Source organism: Balaenoptera ricei, chromosome 8, assembly GCF_028023285.1.
Source record: "Balaenoptera ricei isolate mBalRic1 chromosome 8, mBalRic1.hap2, whole genome shotgun sequence".
In the NCBI taxonomy this organism is placed as follows: Eukaryota; Metazoa; Chordata; class Mammalia; order Artiodactyla; family Balaenopteridae; genus Balaenoptera; species Balaenoptera ricei.
Window position 1 is genome coordinate 63,382,879 of NC_082646.1, and position 18,839 is coordinate 63,401,717.

An 18,839-nucleotide genomic window follows, 5' to 3' on the forward strand; every position below is an offset into this window, starting at 1 on the left:
TGTGAGTTACCCACCCAGAAGTTATGGGATTTGATTTTATTGTGATTGCGACCCTCCTACCATCTCATTGCAGCTTCTCCTTTGTCTTTGGATGTGGGGTATCTTTTTTGGTGAGTTCCAGTGCCTTCCTGTCGATGATAGTTCATTCAGCAGTTGGTTGTGATTCTAGTGTTCTCACAGAGGAAGTGAGCGCATGTCCTTCTACTCCGCCATCTTGAACCAATCTCCCTACACAGAATGTTTAGACAAGAATTTTCTAAAGACTCAGACATGGCAATAGGACAATAAATATAGAAACTAGATAACCTGGCTTATAAAATGCTGTTTGATATCTGAGGCTCTCAGAAGATAGGCAGTGCCATCACAGTTATCTGGTGATAAGCTGGAAGAAAGATGAGACATGGATGTGGGTTAGGATGAGTTTCATCCGAAAGGCCCTTCTAGCTCTGAGATTCTATGAGTCTTCTAGGCCTTTCCATTCCTGAAAATTCTAGAACTGACTTTGTGCAGTGATTCCTGGAAATCTTACAGGCCCAACAAGGGCTCAGGAGAGTGGGTGACTGTGATGAAGTTGAGGTTACCGCTGATCTCATTTCTGCATTTCTGCCCACCGCTGCTCTGCCCTTAGGCCAGAGAAATACAGATATAAAATAGAGCCACTTATGTTATGTGTGCTTTACCATGATTTAAAAAATCCCACAGGCTTATACTTTGTCCATGATGTTGATCTGTCCTTTTCTCATTTGACCCTCTCAGCAGCTTGTGAAATGGGCAAGAAAGTGCTTATTAAGCTCTTTTTAGAGGTCCAGAAAAGTTAAGTAACTTACTTGTCTGGATTACACACTAGATTGACTGGTATCCTCAGTACTTTCAATAAGTGTTGTTGAATAAATGAATGAACCAGAACTGGAGCCCGCATTCTCTGCTTCCTTGGCCAGTAGTTTGCTACTATATTCTTCTGAGCCCTCTGGGGGCTTTCTGTGAGCAACTTGAGGATTGGTTGGGTTTTGCTGCCCTTTCCTTTGGGATTCCCTCATTCCATAGCTGAAGCTGTGTGCACCCGTTAGAGAGCATCATCCCAATTGTGTTCCCTACAAAGTGGGAAGGGAAAAAACACTCCACCCACTGTAATTCTTTTTTTGTTACTTGTTTTCTGGGATCTTCATGTTATTGCTGACAGGAGTGACTCATAGACTTCACTATGTGATTTTCTTGGTTAAGAGAACGTTTTCCTTAGCTCTAGAACAAATTAATTAACAGTTATGTGTGGTTAAGGCACAGGTGTTCAGCAGCTTTACCCAGAGCACAAGAGTTCTCTCTTCTAGCTAAGGCCAGACATGTTGCTTTGGTTTGGTAAAATTCTGTAGCCATTGTGTGCTTAGCTATGTGTTAGGTGCAGTAGGGGAAGTGCTTGGGGTGAGAGGCTCAGAGTTCAGCTGGAGAGATAAGGCGCATATATAAATAGGAAAATAATATGAGACAGTTTTTAATAAAATGCAAAATCAAATAGTATACCTGTAATTATTTAAACATGGGGAAAAAGTCATAAGGGGCTTAGAAGGTATAGTGGAAAGAGTGTGTGCTTTAGTATTGTGGGCCATTGACAAGTTAACCCTCTGAGCTACTTTTTTCTTTTCTGTGAAACAGGCATAGTGATAGCAGCCTTACAGGGTTGTGAAGATCGAATGAGGGTAATGTGTCTAAGGCACCCGCATAGTGTCTGATGCATGGTGGGCATAAAACCAGTGGTAATTCCCTCCTCCCCTTTTCCAGGAGCCTTCCTAGAGGAGCTAAACCTGAAAGGTTGATTAGGATTTGGGGGAAGGGAAGAGTGGAAGAAGGGTGATGGGAAGAGGGGGGATGGGAAGGTTCAGGTCCCATGAATATGTCAGTCTGGTGGGAGTGGAAGGCACATGGAAGAAGCAGTGAGAAGTAAAGCTAAAGAGACGGAAGTTTAGGCTTTATTTAGAAGAGAGGTTGGGGACTTCCCTGGTGGTCCAGTGGGTAAGACTCCATGCTTCTAATTCAGGGGGCCCGGGTTTGATCCCTGGTCGGGGAACTAGATCCCGTGTGCATGCCACAACTAAGAGTCCGCATGCTGCAACTAAAAAGATCCTCATGCCGCACCTAAGACCCGGTGCAGCCAAAATAAATAAATAAATATTTTTTAAAAAGAATAAAAGAGATGTTATCATGGGAAGGTTTTTTTTGAGCTCTGTATACTGGTGTATATATATGTATATAAAAGCCCTTTTGATACTCTATTGTGTAGTGTAGTAGCTAGGGGCTTGGACTCTGGAGCCAGACTACCTGTCTCTAAATGCCACCACTTAGTTTATTTCTCTGTGCCTTAGTTTCTTGATCTGAAAAATGGAGATGATAATAATGATACCTTGTAAGGTTGTTGTGAGGACAAATGAGATAACAAATAGAAAGTGCTCGAATAGTGCCTGACACATAGTACTACATAAATGTTAGCTGCTATAATTATTGTTATTATTCTTTAAATGAAATAAAACTTCCATAAAAGAGTGTATGCCCTTACTGATGGACTCTGATGAATTTTAAAAAAAGCTGATCTATTAACTGAGGGATTGTCATCTGTACTTTGAAGACCTCTGCTCTAGGTAGTGAAGCGTCATCACCATGGTGAGCCTGCATAAAGTGGTGGTAAACAAGATCTGATCGGGAGCTGCAGGCTGAATTAGAGGGAGGAGAATTGGCAGTGGGCTCTTGAGGTAGGATATGTGCACGTTAAATCATCTAGTATAATAGATTCGTTGCATGCAGAGGCAATTCTTGGTGGGGTTAGGCAGTAGAAGTGTAGGACTTGGGCAGCCTTGTCAAAGAACTTGAGTTCCGGTGAGGGGAATGCAGCAGTACCACAGCAAAGAGTGCTGCCATAGAAAAAGCATTGCTACATACTGTCTGAGTGAATAAATGTTGTCTGAATAAAATAGGGTGATCATTGAGGACTGCAGGAGGCTGGAAGCTGTCCTCAGAGGAAGCAGTGTGTGGATTGGGCTTGAAGGTATGGTAGGATTTGATTATTGGGGACTGCATGGAGGTGAGAATGGGTGTAGAATATGATCAAGTTGGTCACCAAACTTCAACCCAGTTTCTCTATTTCAGAGCAGCACTCCTTAAATAGCCATTAGTATCTAGACTGCGTGTGGCAGTCTTGTCATGTGGGCTGCAAAAGTAGCCCGCATTTCCTGAGAAGTGTGGTCTGTGGTGCTCAGGTTGCACATTGCCAGCTTCTTTGCGGATTTTCAAGTCCCACAGGGGCCAGGCTGAGCTGGCATTCTGTGGGGTCGGGGTGGGGCATGGGAAGGGTGCAGCTGCTCTCTTCCATTTGGATAGTGTTTCAGGTAAGGGTCTGAGCACCTGCCCCCCTCCCCTTCTTTCCAGTGCTGCTTGTGCTGTGTGCCTGGACTGGGCCTAGCTGGAACATGGGTTTGGTGACAGGTGGGTTGGGTGGCAGGGACTACCGAATTTGGAGCTTCCACTGAATGGACTGTAGTTGGGTATGAGCTGTTTACTTTGCTCTGTGTTCGTGCATTAAAAGGACTTTTGTCTTCATCTTTGGCTCGCTCAAGGTTAAACCACTAATGGCATTTGAACTGAATCTCATTTTGGCTGGCTTTAAGTCTTAAGACCATTAATGGTGGTATCCACCAGCAGAGCTCTTTGCGAGATAAGGTGGCTCTTGTTGCTGTGGGAGGCTGTGTGCAAGACAGGAAGACGTGTGTGAGGGCAAGATAGAGAAGTTTCTTGTAGAGTCTCAAGCTTATGCTCAGAGCTTTGGGTCTGTTTGAGTGCAGGGTAGAGTTTGGTCCATTACAGAGTTTGATGAACTTTACCTGGAGCAGATGCCCCAGAGAGGTAATATAATTTTTGAAACAACCGGGGCTATGGCATATTTCTTTTATCCCAAGGCAACTCCTCTGCTAGGAACCTAGGACTACTCTTTTTTTTTTTTTTATGGCCGTGCCGAGCAGCTTGCGGGATCTTAGTTCCCAGACAGGGGATCGAATGCAGGCCCTCAGCAGTGGAAGCGCAGAGTCCTAACCACTGCCAGAAAATTCCCAACCTAGGGCTGTTTAGTCTGCCCTTAGAGACCTCTCCTGCCCTGTCTGTGCAGGCTCAGCATTCTAGCGTCGAAATGTTCCATATTCTCTAAGGCCAAGCCAATGGCCAAGCCAATCTTCTCTGGGAAGTCTTTCCCTGACCCTTAAAGGAGAATTAGTCATCTTGCTTCCACAGAATGTGGTATATCCCTTGATTGTAGCTCTTTCCTTGTATCCTGATTGCCTGCCTTCTCCACTAGAAGGTAAGGTTTTGTTTTTGTTTTTCTGGTAAAGCTATTGATTGTTTTTTTTTTTTTTTTAATAAAAAAAGATTATTGGGACTTCCCTGGTGGCGCAGTGGTTAAGAATCGCCTGCCAATGCAGGGGACACGGGTTTGAGCTCTGGTCCGGGAAGATCCCACATGCCATGGAGCAACTAAGCCTGTGTACCACAACTACTGAGCCTGTGCTCTAGAGCCCACAAGCCACAACTACTGAGCCCGCGAGCCACAACTACTGAAGCCCGTGCACCTAGAGCCCGTGCTCCGCAACAAGAGAAGCCTCCGCAATGAGAAGCCCGCTCACTGCAACAAAGAGTAGCCCCCGCTCGCCGCAACTAGAGAAAGCCCGCTCGCAACAACGAAGACCCAACGCAGCCAAATAATTAATTAATTAAAGAAAAAAAAAAGATTATTTACTGCTGAACATAGCTCTTTCCAAAAGAGCCTCAGGCCAACTCAAGTTTCTAAAAAGAAAATCTTCCGGAATAGATGAAAAAATATATCAAAGAGCAAACACACCTTTCCTTCATTCTTCCTCTCCGTGTAACTCCCATAGTCATATTACTAAGACTTGAAAAACACAAATTATCATTTGTATATATAAAACTCACATAAGTGATAGAAGCAAATGAATTAGGAAAAAAATGGCTTCATCTACAACAATGGAGCATAAACTAAAAGTTAAGCTTTTTGAAGGCAGAGGTTGTGTGTGTGTGAGTGTGTGTGGCTCTAGCACCTAAGTTGTATGCAAGGTAAACATCAATCATGAAGAATGAATGAATGAATGAATGATTTAATGGTGGAGTTTTAGTACTTTTCCATATTAAAAATTCAAGATCCCAACTGAGTTGATTTTGTGGGTGGACCTCAGGCTGGGGCTAAATATGATGTCTCTGTGCAGACTTAAGAATCGTTTGAAATGTTCTCCCCTCATAGGGTGTTTCTCCCTGGCCTTTCCTTTTTCAGCATTCCTCTCTTTTCTTTAATTGCCATTTAAAGATCTGTATGCTGAGGATGAGCTGGTGGAGGGGAATGTTTCCCTGAGGACATGGTGTCTAATAGCAGCCAAGGCTTTGTGGTTCATTAACTCACTGATTGAATCACTGACTTTCAGGCATCAAGGGAGGGAGCATGGGTATATGTAAGCAGAGTATAAGAACTCTGTGTGCATGTATGGTGAGGGATGGAGTGGTGGGAGTGATGGTTAAATGAAAAGAGAATGGTCAGAGAAATCTAGAGTTTTAAACTCTTCCTAAATACCATGTTTTGAATTTTCCTTTTTGTGATCTAGAGTCAGAGTAGGTTAGTAGAAAGAGCAGAAGTCAAGAGACTTGACTTTCTTCTGCCGCCACCTCATATCTAGGACAAATCACTGCTGCTCTATTGGTCTCATTTTTCTCATTTGTCAAGTGGGAATTGGGAATCTCTGCCCTGCCTGATTCCCTTGACTGTAGTGAGGATTGGTGAGACGTTGGATGAGAAAGCTCTGCAGAACAGAGGTAATGGTGCCCTGATCAGAGCAGGAGAAGAGTAAAATGACTCTGGTCACCATTCCATCTTTTCTCACCAGAGACTTCCTGTCTGTGGAGGAATCAACTATTGTAGCCCAGTCCTCGATGCTCAGGTTCCTCTGACCTTTCTGTGCTTTCTAGCCTCTAGATAGTCATTCTTCATTACAGTTGTCCCAGCAAGGCCCTCCATTGCCTCCGGCCTCCCTCTATCAGAGCCCTCACCAGGGTGTCTTGCCGTTGCCTGTTTGGAAGTGGCTATTAAGACTATAGGCTCTGGGGCTTCCCTGGTGGTCCAGTGGTAAAGAATCTGCCTTCCAATGCAGGGGACACGGGTTCGATCCCTGGTCGGGGAACTAAGATCCCACATGCCGAGGGGCAACTAAGCCTGCGTGCCACAATTACTGAGCTTGCAGGCCTCAACTAGAGAGCCTGCGTGCCGCAAAACTATAGAGCCCACGCACTTAAGCCCACGCACCACAACTGAAGAGAAAACCCGCACGCCACAACTAGAGAGAAGCCTGCACACCATAATGAAGAGCCCGCATGTAGCAACGAAAGATCCCGCATGCCGCAATGAAGATCCCGTGTGCCACAACTAAGACCCGACACAGCCAAATAAATAAATAAACAGATAGATAAATAAATAAATTAAAAAAAAATTTTTAAAAAAGACTATACACTCTAAAGAGGGAACCCTCCTACACTGTTGGTGGAAATGTAAATTGGTGCAGCCACTATGAAAAACAGTATGGAGGTTCCTTAAAAAACTAAAAATAGAGTTGCCATATGATCCAGCAATCTCACTCCTGGGAATATATCCAGATAAAACTATAATTCAAAAAATACATGCACCCTTATGTTCATAGCAGCAGTATGCACGATAGCCAAGACATGGAAACAACCTAAATGTCCATCAAAAGATGAATGGATAAAGAAGATGTGGTACATATATACAATGGAATACTACTCAGCCATAAAAAAGAATGAAATAATGCCATTTACAACAACATGGATGGACCTAGAGATTATCATACTAAGTGAGGTAAGTCAGAAAGAGAAAGACAAATATCATATGATATCACTTATATGTGGAATCTAAAATATGACACAAGTGAACTTATATACAAAACAGACTCACAGACATAGAGAATAGACTTGTGGTTGCCAAGCGGTGGGGGGTGTGGGAGAGGGATGGCTTGGAAGTTTGGGATTAGCAGATGCAAACTATTATATGGATAAACAACAAGGTCCTACTGTATAGCACAGGGAACTATATTCAATATCCTGTGATAAACCATAATTGAAAAGAATGTGAAAAAGAATGTATATATAACTGAATCACTTAGCTGTAAAGTAAAATTAATGCAACATTGTAAGTAAACTATACCTGTGTAAATTAAAAAAAAAAAGAAAAGAGTATAGGCTCTAGAGTCAAGCTGCCTGGGTTTGAATCCTTACTTTTATAACTTGCTGTGTGCTCTTGAGCAAGTTACTTAATCTCTCTGTGCCTTAGTTCCCTACCTGTACATGAGGAGAATAATAGTAACTACCTTAGGATTCCCTGGTGGTCTGGTGGTTAGGACTCGGCGCTTTCACTACTGTGGCCTGGGTGTAATCCCTGGTTGGGGAGCTAAAATCCTACAAGCCGCGTGGTGTAGCCAAAAAAGAAAAAAAAAAGAAAAGTAACTACCTCACTAAATTACTGTGAGAATTAAATGCAGCAGTATATGTGGAGAGCTTAGAATAGCACCTGGCATATGGTAAGCATTCAACAATGTTCTGTATTGTTATAATAATTATTACTTAACTCTCTAATCCCTGATTGGAACTCCTGTAGGCCGGGGGCTATATCTATTTCCTCACTGTATCCCTAGCCCTGTTCCACAGGATTGGAACAGCATTTGCTAAGAATTTCTGGAATGAGAGTTTATGTTTGAATACTGGATTTGCCATATACAATACTAACTTTATGACTGTGAACGAGAGACTTGTCTTCTCTAAACCCTAGTTTCCACATCTGTTAAATGGCAATCATGGGACTTCCCTGGTGGAGCAGTGGTTAAGAATCCGCCTGCCAATGCAGGGGACACAGGTTCAATCCCTGGTCCGGAAAGATCCCACATGCTGCGGGGCAACTAAGCCTGTGCACCATAACTACTGAGCCCTTGTGCCACAACTACTGAAGCCTGTGCACCACAACTACTGAAGCCTGCGCACCTAGAGCCCGTGCTCCGCAGCAAAAGAAGCCACCGCAATGAGAAGCCTGCTCACCGCAACGAAGAGTAGCCCCCGCTCGCCACAACTAGAGAAAGCCCGCGCGCAGCAACGAAGACCCAACGCAGCCAAAAAATAAATAAATAAATTTATTTTAAAAAATGGCAATCATGATCCTTGTCATGCAGGGCTGATGTGAGGATTGAATATACATGAACTGCCAGGAGTTGTGTAAATGTAGTTCCCCACCACATCTGCCAGCTGTGTGGCACGTGGGGCCCGGGAATCTGCTGATTACTATAGTACCCCATAGTGGCCTGCTGAACCCAGGGTTGCTCCTGCGGTGATGTTTTCTGGATATTTTGGCCTAGGACGGAAGAAGAGAGCAGTACCTTGGGATTTCCCTTAGTGTTTCTGGCCTTTTCTGTCTGCCTTCCCTACTTGTTCTTATTTGGATTTTAAGTTCCTAGAATAGCCGGAATATTTTTCTGCCTCTTAGTTTCCCAAAGTGTCTTAAGCAACCAGACCACTTCGGTTTTGGCTCCTCTAAGCTTGCTCTGTATGGTCCTTGTCATTCTTCATTAGCTGTTAGTATATTCTGCTTATTTTCCATTTCCTGACATGTTGTATTTTTTCCAAGACCAAAACAGCACTCAAATCATTTGAGGCAAACCCCTTTCTCTTGTTCACTCTAACTAGTGGGAAGCACACTGGCCTGTGAGGTAGAAGACCCGAGTTCCAGTGCTGGCTCTGACACAGTCTAGCTGTGTGACCTTGGGCAAGCCTCTTTCCCTCTCTGGGTCTCAGACAGCTCATCATTAAAGTGAAAGATTTGAACCACATAAGTGGTTTCTAAGGGTCCTTAAATTCTATGGTGTGAGTTTGGACAAGTCATTTTTCTTTTTTGGGGGGTCTTAGCTTCCTCATCTGTAAAACTAAATGGGTTGGCCTGAATAATTTATAGTCAATTCTAAGCCTCAGTCTTTTTCTTTTTTTCTGCCTTGTATTACTTTCTGGAGCATTTCTGTGACAGTTAACAGCTGTGGACAGGAAACCCTTGAACACTTCTAACTTGGCAAAGGTTGCTACTCCCTCTGAACCTCACCCCAGCCCATTTCCTGTGTTTACAGTGTTTGGGTTTTTTGCTTAGTGACAGGCCTGACAGTTCATACTCCAGTTCTGACTCCATGGCCTGGTGCAGGGTAGACCAAAATGAGTGCTAATTTGGGAGTTGGGAGACAGGGTTTCAGTCCCCATTCAGCTGTGTGACCTTAGGCAAATGACCTTGCCTTTTAGGGTTCAATATCCTCATCTGTAAAACCAGAGAATTTAAGTAGTGAGTCTTTCTGGCTCTGATATTATAGGATATGAATATTTGCCTCCCTTTTTATTCCCCCTGAAGGGCCCTTTGTTTAGCCTGTTTCTTCCACATACTCCAACCTGGAAGGGACCCAGGGGAGCTCCCTTCCCATTTCCTATGTGGGACAAAATAAGAGGAAGAAAGAAAGTCAAACAACTATCTCGGGCCCAAATTGGCAGCAAAGAGGAGTTGAGATGGGAGGCTGGTGTGACCGAATTGCCTAACAAATCAGCTATATGGTTGGTAACCAGGCAGATACCAATATGCATTTATTATTATCAAGACTCTGGAGATAGATAGTATCCCAGTTCCAGCCCTACTTTCACCATTTATGTGACTTGAGTAAGTCATGTAATATATCTGGGCCTCAGTTTCCTCATCTTATATTGGGGATAATTAAGGTACCAACTTTACAGAGTTGTAAAGAGACACCGTATGTAGAAGTTGCTGCATAGTTCTTGTCACGTTCATCCTCCCTTTCTCCCTTAGGCAGTTAGAATGTCCTTAATTCTGTTCTTGTGGAGATAGCAGCAAGACAGTCAAGTCCCACTCCAGAGGAGCTAACAGGCTACGTGGGGGACATAATTCAATTATGATTAGAAGAAACCTTATGAGGTGGTGCCTGGACCAGACTGGTTTCAGTGCTCTGACCTCAGAAGGGGAGACTTAGGGCCTGGAGTGGTTCAAGAAGGTTTCCTGGTGGAGATGGACTTTCCCTGGGCCTTGAAGGGCCAGCAAGTCTTAATTAAACATGAGGAGCTGAGGGGAGAGTAACTCTAGGTACCCATCTACACCCTTTGTCAAGCTGGCACTTTGTATAGGTCAGTTCCACATACATCTCCTCCTTCTCCCATCAGCTAGGTAGTTATTATTCAAGGGATATATTTTCAAATTTTTAAGAGAAAAAAAATTTTGAGTCAAGGGGAAGACATAACATTTATCCAGACCAAAGTAGTTTTACTTTAATCAATGGGCTAGGTAGTTTTCTTGCATAATCTTAAATACTTAGAAAATTGTGTTATCATGCCACATTTTACAGATGAGGAAACAGTGCCTCCAAAAGGTTAAGTAACTTTTTCAGCTCAGTGTTAACAAGTTACAATGACAAATCAAAGGAGTTCTTCATAATAATTGAGTACAGCCAAAGCCAGGTTAGGAGATATGTATAATTTAGCAGTTCTCCGTTGTGTTTAGTCACCCAAGTTCTCAGTAATGTGTAATGGTGCTTATCTTTCTGAGATGGCTATCTTATTCCTTGCTTGCACCCTATACTTACCTCTTGCTCTTAGTAGTAATTCCCAATTTTCTAGATCCCCCGTGCTACCATTGACTTAAATTCTACCTCCTTGCCTCAAACTTAGATCCCTTAATTCTTTTCCCAAATATTGATCAGGCACCTACCATATACCTAGAGATGGACGCAAATACTGATTCCTGCTTGTATCTTTTACTGTAGCGGTTAGACACACAATTAGAACAAAAACAACTTGGTAGTAATCGAACGCTTACTGTGTGCCATGCTCTATTTGAAGTACTTTAGATGTATTAGCTCATTTAATTTGCACAACTTTATGAGATAGGTACATACTATTTTCTATTTATTTTAAGATAACGAAATGAGGGGACTTCACTGGCAGTCCAGTGGTTAGGACTCTGCGCTTCCAGGGGGCCCGGGTTTGATCCCTGGTTGGGGAACTAGGATCCCAGAAGCTGTGAGGCGTGGCCAAAAATAAATAAATAAAATAAATAAATAAATAAATAAATGAATGAAATGGGGCATCAAGAGGTTAAGTAATTGGTCTAAGTGTGATAGAGGGAAGCACAGGGAATATGAGAGCACAGAAGAGGGGCTCCTAATCTAACCCTAGGAGTTTCGGTGCAGAGAAGACTTCTTGGAGGAATTAGAAAAAGCCTGAGTAGAATCTTGAAGCTTGAGTAGGAGTTAGTCAGGCATAGAATGGGGCAGGGATATTGCAGGCAGAGGGTACATCATGTACAAAGCCGCAAAGTGAATCTTGTGTATTTATGAAATTGCAGGTGGTTTAGTGTGGTGGGAGCGTGGGGTATGTGTGAGTGGGTGGCATGGGGTAAGGCTAGAGAACTCAGAAGGGACCACCTCTTGAAAAGCCTTGTATGCTTTGTTAATTTATATTCATTATATGGGCCAGGGGTTTCCAATCTTGGGGATCTGAAACCCTGAAAAGGGTCCTTGAGGGGTGTCTCATGAATCCATATTATTTCCACAATCATTTTTCAGTTGGTGGATACTAAAAGTACAACCATTATTATATGGAGCTTTTTTGAATTACTCATTGAAAAAAGTTAGGAATCACTGTTGTAGGAATTTGGGAGCCCTGCAAAGGATTTTGTTTTTAAATTAGAATTTTTATTGAGATAATTATAGATTTATCTGCAGTTTTAGGAAATAATATAGAGAGATCACTGGGAAACTTTGTGTAGTTTCCCCCACAGTAACATTTTGAAAAACTGTAGTATAATATCACAATCAGAATATTGACATTAACACAATCCACTGATCTTGTTCAGATTTCCTCACTTTTACATGTACTTGTGTGTGTGTGTGTGTGTGTACCAAGTTCTGTTCCAACACCGTAAGGATCATTCATGTTATCCTTCTATTTTTTTTTTTTTTTCTTTTTCAGCCGGCCGAGTGGCTTGTGGGGTTCTTAGTTCCCCGACCAGGGATCAACCCGGGCCCTTGGCAGTGAAAGCGCCAAGTCCTAACCACTGGACCGCCAGGGAATTCCCTCATGTTGTCCTTCTGTAATCACACCCTTCCCTCCCATGCCCTTCTGTGTCCCTAACCCCTCTATCCTCCATTTCTAAAATTCTGTCCTTTAAAAAATGTTATATAAATAGAATTGTGGAGTTTGTAACCTTTTTGAATTGGCTTTTTTTGCGCAGCATAATTCCCTGGGACTTCACCCAGGGAAGGTATGTGAATCATTACTTCATTCCTGTTTATTGCTGAGTAGTATGTACGTACTAGAGTGTAACCATTCACCTGTTGAAGGACATATAGACTGATTCCATTTTTTGGCTGTTACACATAAAACTTCTATGAACATTTGTGTACAGGTTTTTATGGGAACCTGGAAAGGATTTTATTCAGGACCGTGGTCTAGTCAGATTTGAATTTTAGAAAAATTATACTGACTGCTTTGGTAGAGGATGAGTTTAAGAGAGACTAGAGCAGAGACAGGGAGATCAGTGAGGAAGCTACTGTAGTAACCCAGGCAAGAGACATTGAGACCTGAACTCAGTTCTCTGTGAGCTGGAATTTGCTTTGCCAGAGAGGCCTTTCCTCAGAAATCGCATCAGGCTTGTGCAGATGAGGGAGCAGGGTCAGGTAAGGAGGCTCAGGCATACTTCATTCCTAATAGTCAGTCCCTGTGCAGGGGAATTGCTCTGCTACCATAGCTGACTGAGAACTGCGTTGGGTGAGGAAGGGCTGCGAACCTAGTTCTTAGAATGATCATCCTGACTGCCAGGTTTTTCAGTAGGTGTTCTTGGTTATCTTCTCTCCAGAAAATAAGAAGGGGGCCCAGTAAGCTTCCTTGTATTGTTTGAGTGGAGGCTTATATGGGGCAGAAAGATGGTGAGACGTTCTGTCCTAGTCTTGGTCTCTTCTGGAGCCTAGGAATGTGTTCTCTGGTAAGCCAGCCAGCAGTGGGCCTGGGAGGCTTGAGGACAAACCTCTTGTTGCTATGGAAACTGGAATCCACATTGTTTTTACCCCATGCAGTGGTGTGCCTGGCTCCTCAGTGTTTATATCTTCAAGGCCTTTATCACTGTGCTCTTGGGGCTGCTGTGATAAGCACTGATTATTGGGAGCCAGCCCCACTTCTGAACCCAGAGGGTATAATCCTAGAGGGTCCACTAATAGGTTGGACATCTCCCCAGGGCATTGTGCAAAGTCCCTATCTGGGCTGGTCCTTGGATGGCCACCCAGCGCTGTTAGAAAACTCTTCCTAGCAGAAAGCTGTTTTGAGTTGTTGGTAATTATTTTTTTGGCCATCTCAGACCCTGACAAGTACTGGCCAGGACACAGGAATGTTTGGGTCAAGCGCCAGATCAGAGAATTTGGGGTGGCTTTTGAATGAGAGTGTGTTGAATTTCTCTGGGATGGTCACACTTCTTGGCACAGACGCCATTAGAATGTAAAGAATGTAAAGACCTGTGGTGTGTGGGACCCCAGAGCTGAGAAAGTGAATCTTCCAAACATGTACGCACCTTTCATTTGTCACTAGACCAGGTACTGTGTTGCCCAGCCCAGGGCCAGACACAAGGGATACTGGAAAAATCAGACTCCTCCTGCTGTAGTTGGGAGCATCAGACTCACAGGTAAAGCAAAGATAGAGAACTGACAAATGAACGACTGACATTTTTATAGGGGTTTACCGTTTTTAAAGAACTTTACTGATTTTTCAGATAAGAAAATTAATCCTTAGGAGTAGTCAGGGTATAAGAAAGTTAGATTCAAAGACCTACATCTACCACTTATGTAATTCAGTATATATTTTAATAATTGGGGGGTAGGAATGGAGGGGACCCTGGAGGCCAGAAAAGTGTGTCTTACTTCTCTTTGTACTGCCACTGCCTTTAGCTAGCTATTTCATCAAATAGCTGTTTGAAAGTCAAAAATGAGTGTTAAAATGCCAGCATGTGAACACTGAACTCGGGGTCAGACACTTCTAATTCAGTCAGAAAGGTTATAGGTTTAAAAGGGCAGGCAGAGCTTCCCTGGTGGTGCAGTGGTTGAGAATCCGCCTGCCAATGCAGGGGACCCGGGTTCGAGCCCTGGTCTAGGAAGATCCCACATGCCGCGGAGCAACTGGGCCCGAGAGCCACAACTACTGAGCCTGCGCGTCTGGAGCCTGTGCTCCGCAACAAGAGAGACCACGATAGTGAGAGGCCTGTGCACCGCGATGAAGAGTGGCCCCCGCTCGCCGCAAGTAGAGAAAGCCCTCGCACAGAAACGAAGACCCAATGCAGCCAAAAATAAATAAATAAATAAATAAATTTATTAAAAAAAAAAAAAAGCAGGCAAATAGGCTGTTAAGCAGATGGGCAAGAGTCCGAAGCCCTGCAGGAGACCCAGAAGAAGGCACCAGGAGTCAGAACAGCCAGAAGGCCCCTGCACCAGAAGCCCAAGTTATTGAGGGCATGGCCTGCTTGGTGGGGACTAACTTTAAGGATTAGCCATCTTCTTCTGGAAGGAGGCTTCTTGTGAGATCAAAATTTGAAGAAAAGAATGCTGAGAGGAGGAAGATGGTAGAAATGGGACACAAAGGGGTGACTGAGTGCCCCTCTAGTGTCTTTTTAACTTTGTTTCTAAGTCCTAGTGAAGAAGGGGCCTTCGGCTAGTGCTGGACACTGAAGAAGTTAAGGCAAAACCGGGAAGTTCTGTTTTACCCTGCCTGGGGAATGGCACAAGCTCAGTTAGGGCTTCTGTGTTTGCCCTTAATAGACAAAAAGAACCTAATGGAACCCGTTCCCCGCCACCCCCGTTTGTTGGCCTTGGAGAGTAAGAATTAGGAGTTCTAAGAAGCCCTGTTGCACAGGCTCATCTGGATCTCCCAACCATAGTCTTGCCATAAGACATGGCATAAGAAGATGGTGAGGCTTCTCACCAGTCAGAATGGCCATCATTAAAAAGACTACAAATAACAAATGCTGAAGAGGGTGTGGAGAAAAGGGAACCCTCCTGCACTGTTGTTGGGAATGTAAGTTGGTGCAGCCACTATGGAGAACAGTTTGGAGGGTCCTCAAAAAACTAAAAATAGAGCTACCATGTGATCCAGCAATCACATTCCTGGGCATATATCTAGAAAAAAGCTATAATTCGAAAAGATACATGCACCCCTATGTTCATAGCAGCACTATTCACAATAGCCAAGACATGGAAACAACCTAGATGTCCATTGACAGAGGAAAGGATAAAGAAGATGTGGTGTACATGTACAATGGAATACTACTCAGCCATAAAAAATGAAACAATGCCATTTGCAGCAACATGGATGGACCTAGAGGTTATCATACTAAGTGAAGTAAGTCAGAAAGAGAAAGACAAATACCATATGATACCACTTATATGTGGAATCTAAAATATGACACAAGTGAACTTATCTATAAAACAGAAACAGACTCACAGACATAGAGAACAGACTTGTATGTGCCAAGGAGGAGGGGGGGGTGGGGGAGGGATGGACTGGGAGTTTGGAATTAGCAGATACAAACTATTACATATAGAATGGATAAACAACGAGGTCCTACTGTATGGCACAGGGAACCATATTCAATATCCTGTGATAAACCATAATGGAAAAGAATATGAAAAAATGTTATATATATGTATAACTGAATTACTTTGCTGCACAGTAGAAATCAACACAACATTGTAAATCAACTATACTTCAATAAAATAAATTAAAAAAAAGTTAGTGAGGCTTCTAATCTGGTTCTAACACTATTTTGCCAGCCCACCTACGGCAAAACAACCCCATTTCATGGCCTCAGTTTCCTTCTCTAGTTGTAAAGTGAGCAGTGGCCCTTAATGCCCTCCAAAGCTCCTCCAACTCTGCCATTTAGAGTTTGAGTATGGTGAGGGATCCCACTATCTGTTACTCCCATTCTATGCCAGGAGCTTTTGCAAGATTGGCAAAAAGAACCCTTTGACTTTGGCCTATTTGTTTATTTATTTATTTATTTATTTAGGCTGCACCAGATCTTAGTTGCAGAATGCGGGATCTTTAAGTTGTGGCCTGCAGACTTCTTAGTTACAGCATGGGAACTCTTAGTTGCGGCACGCATGCGGGATCTAGTTCCCCGACCAGAGATCGAACCCGGGCCCCCTGCATTGGGAGCGTGGAGTCTTACCACTGGGCCACCAGGGAAGTTCTGACTTTGACTCTTTTAATAAATCAAACTGTGTGAGATGCTGTGCTCCTTGCTCTTGGGCTGCTGTGCTTAGGTAGCCTTCCCTTCTGCCCCCACTGCCTTCTACCTGTTGTTCAGACTGTGCCGTCTCCTGTTGCTCTGGTCTCTTGACCCTTTACCATATTCTACTTTGTGTCTTTGTAACTCATGTACTATGCTCATTCTAGTACTTTTTGTGAACAAGGACTGTATTTGTTCATCTCTGAATTTGCTCCTTCATGCAACAGGTTCTTTTGGGCATTCATTTGTTTATTCAACAAATGTTTACTGAAGCCCAACTGTTGTGCTAGGGACTTTGCTAGGTGCTAGAGTTTGGCTAGAAGCTAGGATTCAGCCATGAAGAAGATAGCCATGATTTCTGCTGCTATGGAGCTTACAGTTTAGTGGAGAAGACAGATACTAAGCAAAGTATCACACAAATAATTACAATTGTGAAAAGTGTTATAAATGAAAAATATAGGGTACTTTGGAGAAAATATAATTTGGGCCTAAACTAGTTTGGGAAAGAAGATGAATCAAAGAAGATTCTTTGGAGAAAAAGTATTTAAGCTGAGACCAGCAGTATGACTCAGAGTTGCAGGTTAAGAACGGAAAGAGCCTTTCATATAAAAGGAATTCTGGGTGTTTCTCAACCTGGGCTTCACATTAGCATCATCACCAGGTATAAGAGAGTATATGAAGCAACAGGACTGGTGCTTCATACTGGTGCTTACTGGTGGGAGTATAAAGTGATACAACTGCTTTGGAAAACAGTTTGGCAGTTACTTAAAAAGTTAAGCATACCCCTGTCATATAACCCAGCAGTTCCACCCCTAGTGAAACTCAAGGAATAAAAAACTCATTTTCACTCAAGAAAAATGAAAACGTGTCCACACATAGACTTATACACTAACGTTCATAACCTTTATTTGTAACAGCTAGAAATTGGTTAATGGATAAACAAATTGTATATCCATTCAATGGAATACTACTCAGCAATAAATTGGAGCAAACTACTGATTCATGTGACAGCATGGTTGAATCTCAAATCATGCTGAACAAAAGCAGCCAGACACAAAAGAGCACAGAGCTATGATTATATTTATTTGAAGTTCTAGAAGAGGCAAAACTAACTTCTAATGCTAGAAATCAGATCATTGGTTGTGTGGGGACGGGGATGAGGTTGGCACTGAAGAGCCAAGTGGGAGCATTTTGAGACCATGGAAGTGTTCTAGATCTTAATCAGGGTGGTGGTCACATGAATGCGTATGTTTGTCAAACACATTGAACTGTACACTTAGAATGGGGGCATTTTATTGTGTGCAACTGTACCCTAAAAATATCCATGCTCCATTTTAATAAATGTCAGAAAAAAAGGCAAAACTTATCTATGGTGATGAAAGCCAGAATAGTGGTTACCACTGTGGGGTCGTGGTAGTAGTGATTGGAGAGGGGCAAGGGGAGGGAGTCTTCCTGGAGTGTTAGGAATGTTCTGTATCTGGATTTTGGTGAAAGTTACATGGATATATATATATATATATATATTTTATATATATATATATATATATAAAAAATATATATTTTAATTGATCCTTGTGTTTATTTGTGTACTTTACTGTATGTGTGTTATTTCTCAATTAAAGAAAAAAAAAAAAAAAACCCGAAACCCAAACCCATACCTAGGTCTCACCCATAGAGATACTGGGGCCTGCGTGTCAGCAGTTTAAGAGCTCCTTAGGTGATTCTAATATGCTGCCAGAGCCGAGAACCACTGCGCTGTGTGGAAAGGAGGGAAGAAACTTGGCACATCAAAGAAGGGTCACACGAAGCAGGAGGAGTTGCTGGACATGAGACCAGAAAGGTGGCAGGTGGCAGATCGTTCTGGGCCTGGCAGGCCACAGTAGGGACTTTGAACTTTTTTTAAAAAATAAATTTATGTATTTTATTTATTTATTTTTGGCTGCGTTGGGTCTTCGTTGCTGCACGCAGGCTTTCTCTAGTTGCGGCGAGCGGGGGCTACTCTTCATTGTGGTGTGCAGGCTTCTCACTGCGGTGGCTTCTCTTGTTGCGGAGCATGGGCTCTAGGCACGTGGGCTTCAGTAGTTGTGGCTTGCGGGCTCTAGAGAGCAGGCTCAGTAGTTGTGGCGCATGGGCTTTGTTGCTCCGCGGCATGTGGGATCTTCCCGGGCCAGGGCTCGAACCCGTGTCCCCTGCATAGGCAGGCAGATTCTATTTTTTTTTTTTTTATAAATTTATTTATTTATTTTTGGCTGTGTTGGGTCTTCGTTTCTGTGCGAGGGCTTTCTCTAGTTGCGGCGAGCGGGGGCCACTCTTCATCGCGGTGTGTGGGCCTTTCACTATCGCGGTCTCTCTTATTGTGGAGCACGGGCTCCAGACGCGCAGGCTCAGTAGTTGTGGCTCACGGGCCCAGTTGCTCCGCGCCATGTGGGATCTTCCCAGACCA

The 18,839-nt window shown here is 43.3% G+C and overlaps 1 protein-coding gene across 3 annotated transcripts in view; it reads left to right on the forward strand.

Moving 5' to 3' along the window:
• STIM1 (stromal interaction molecule 1) overlaps nucleotides 1–18,839 on the forward strand; it is a 199,518-nt gene that overhangs the window by 80,822 nt on the left and 99,857 nt on the right. The gene's annotated exons all lie outside the window — the stretch shown is intronic.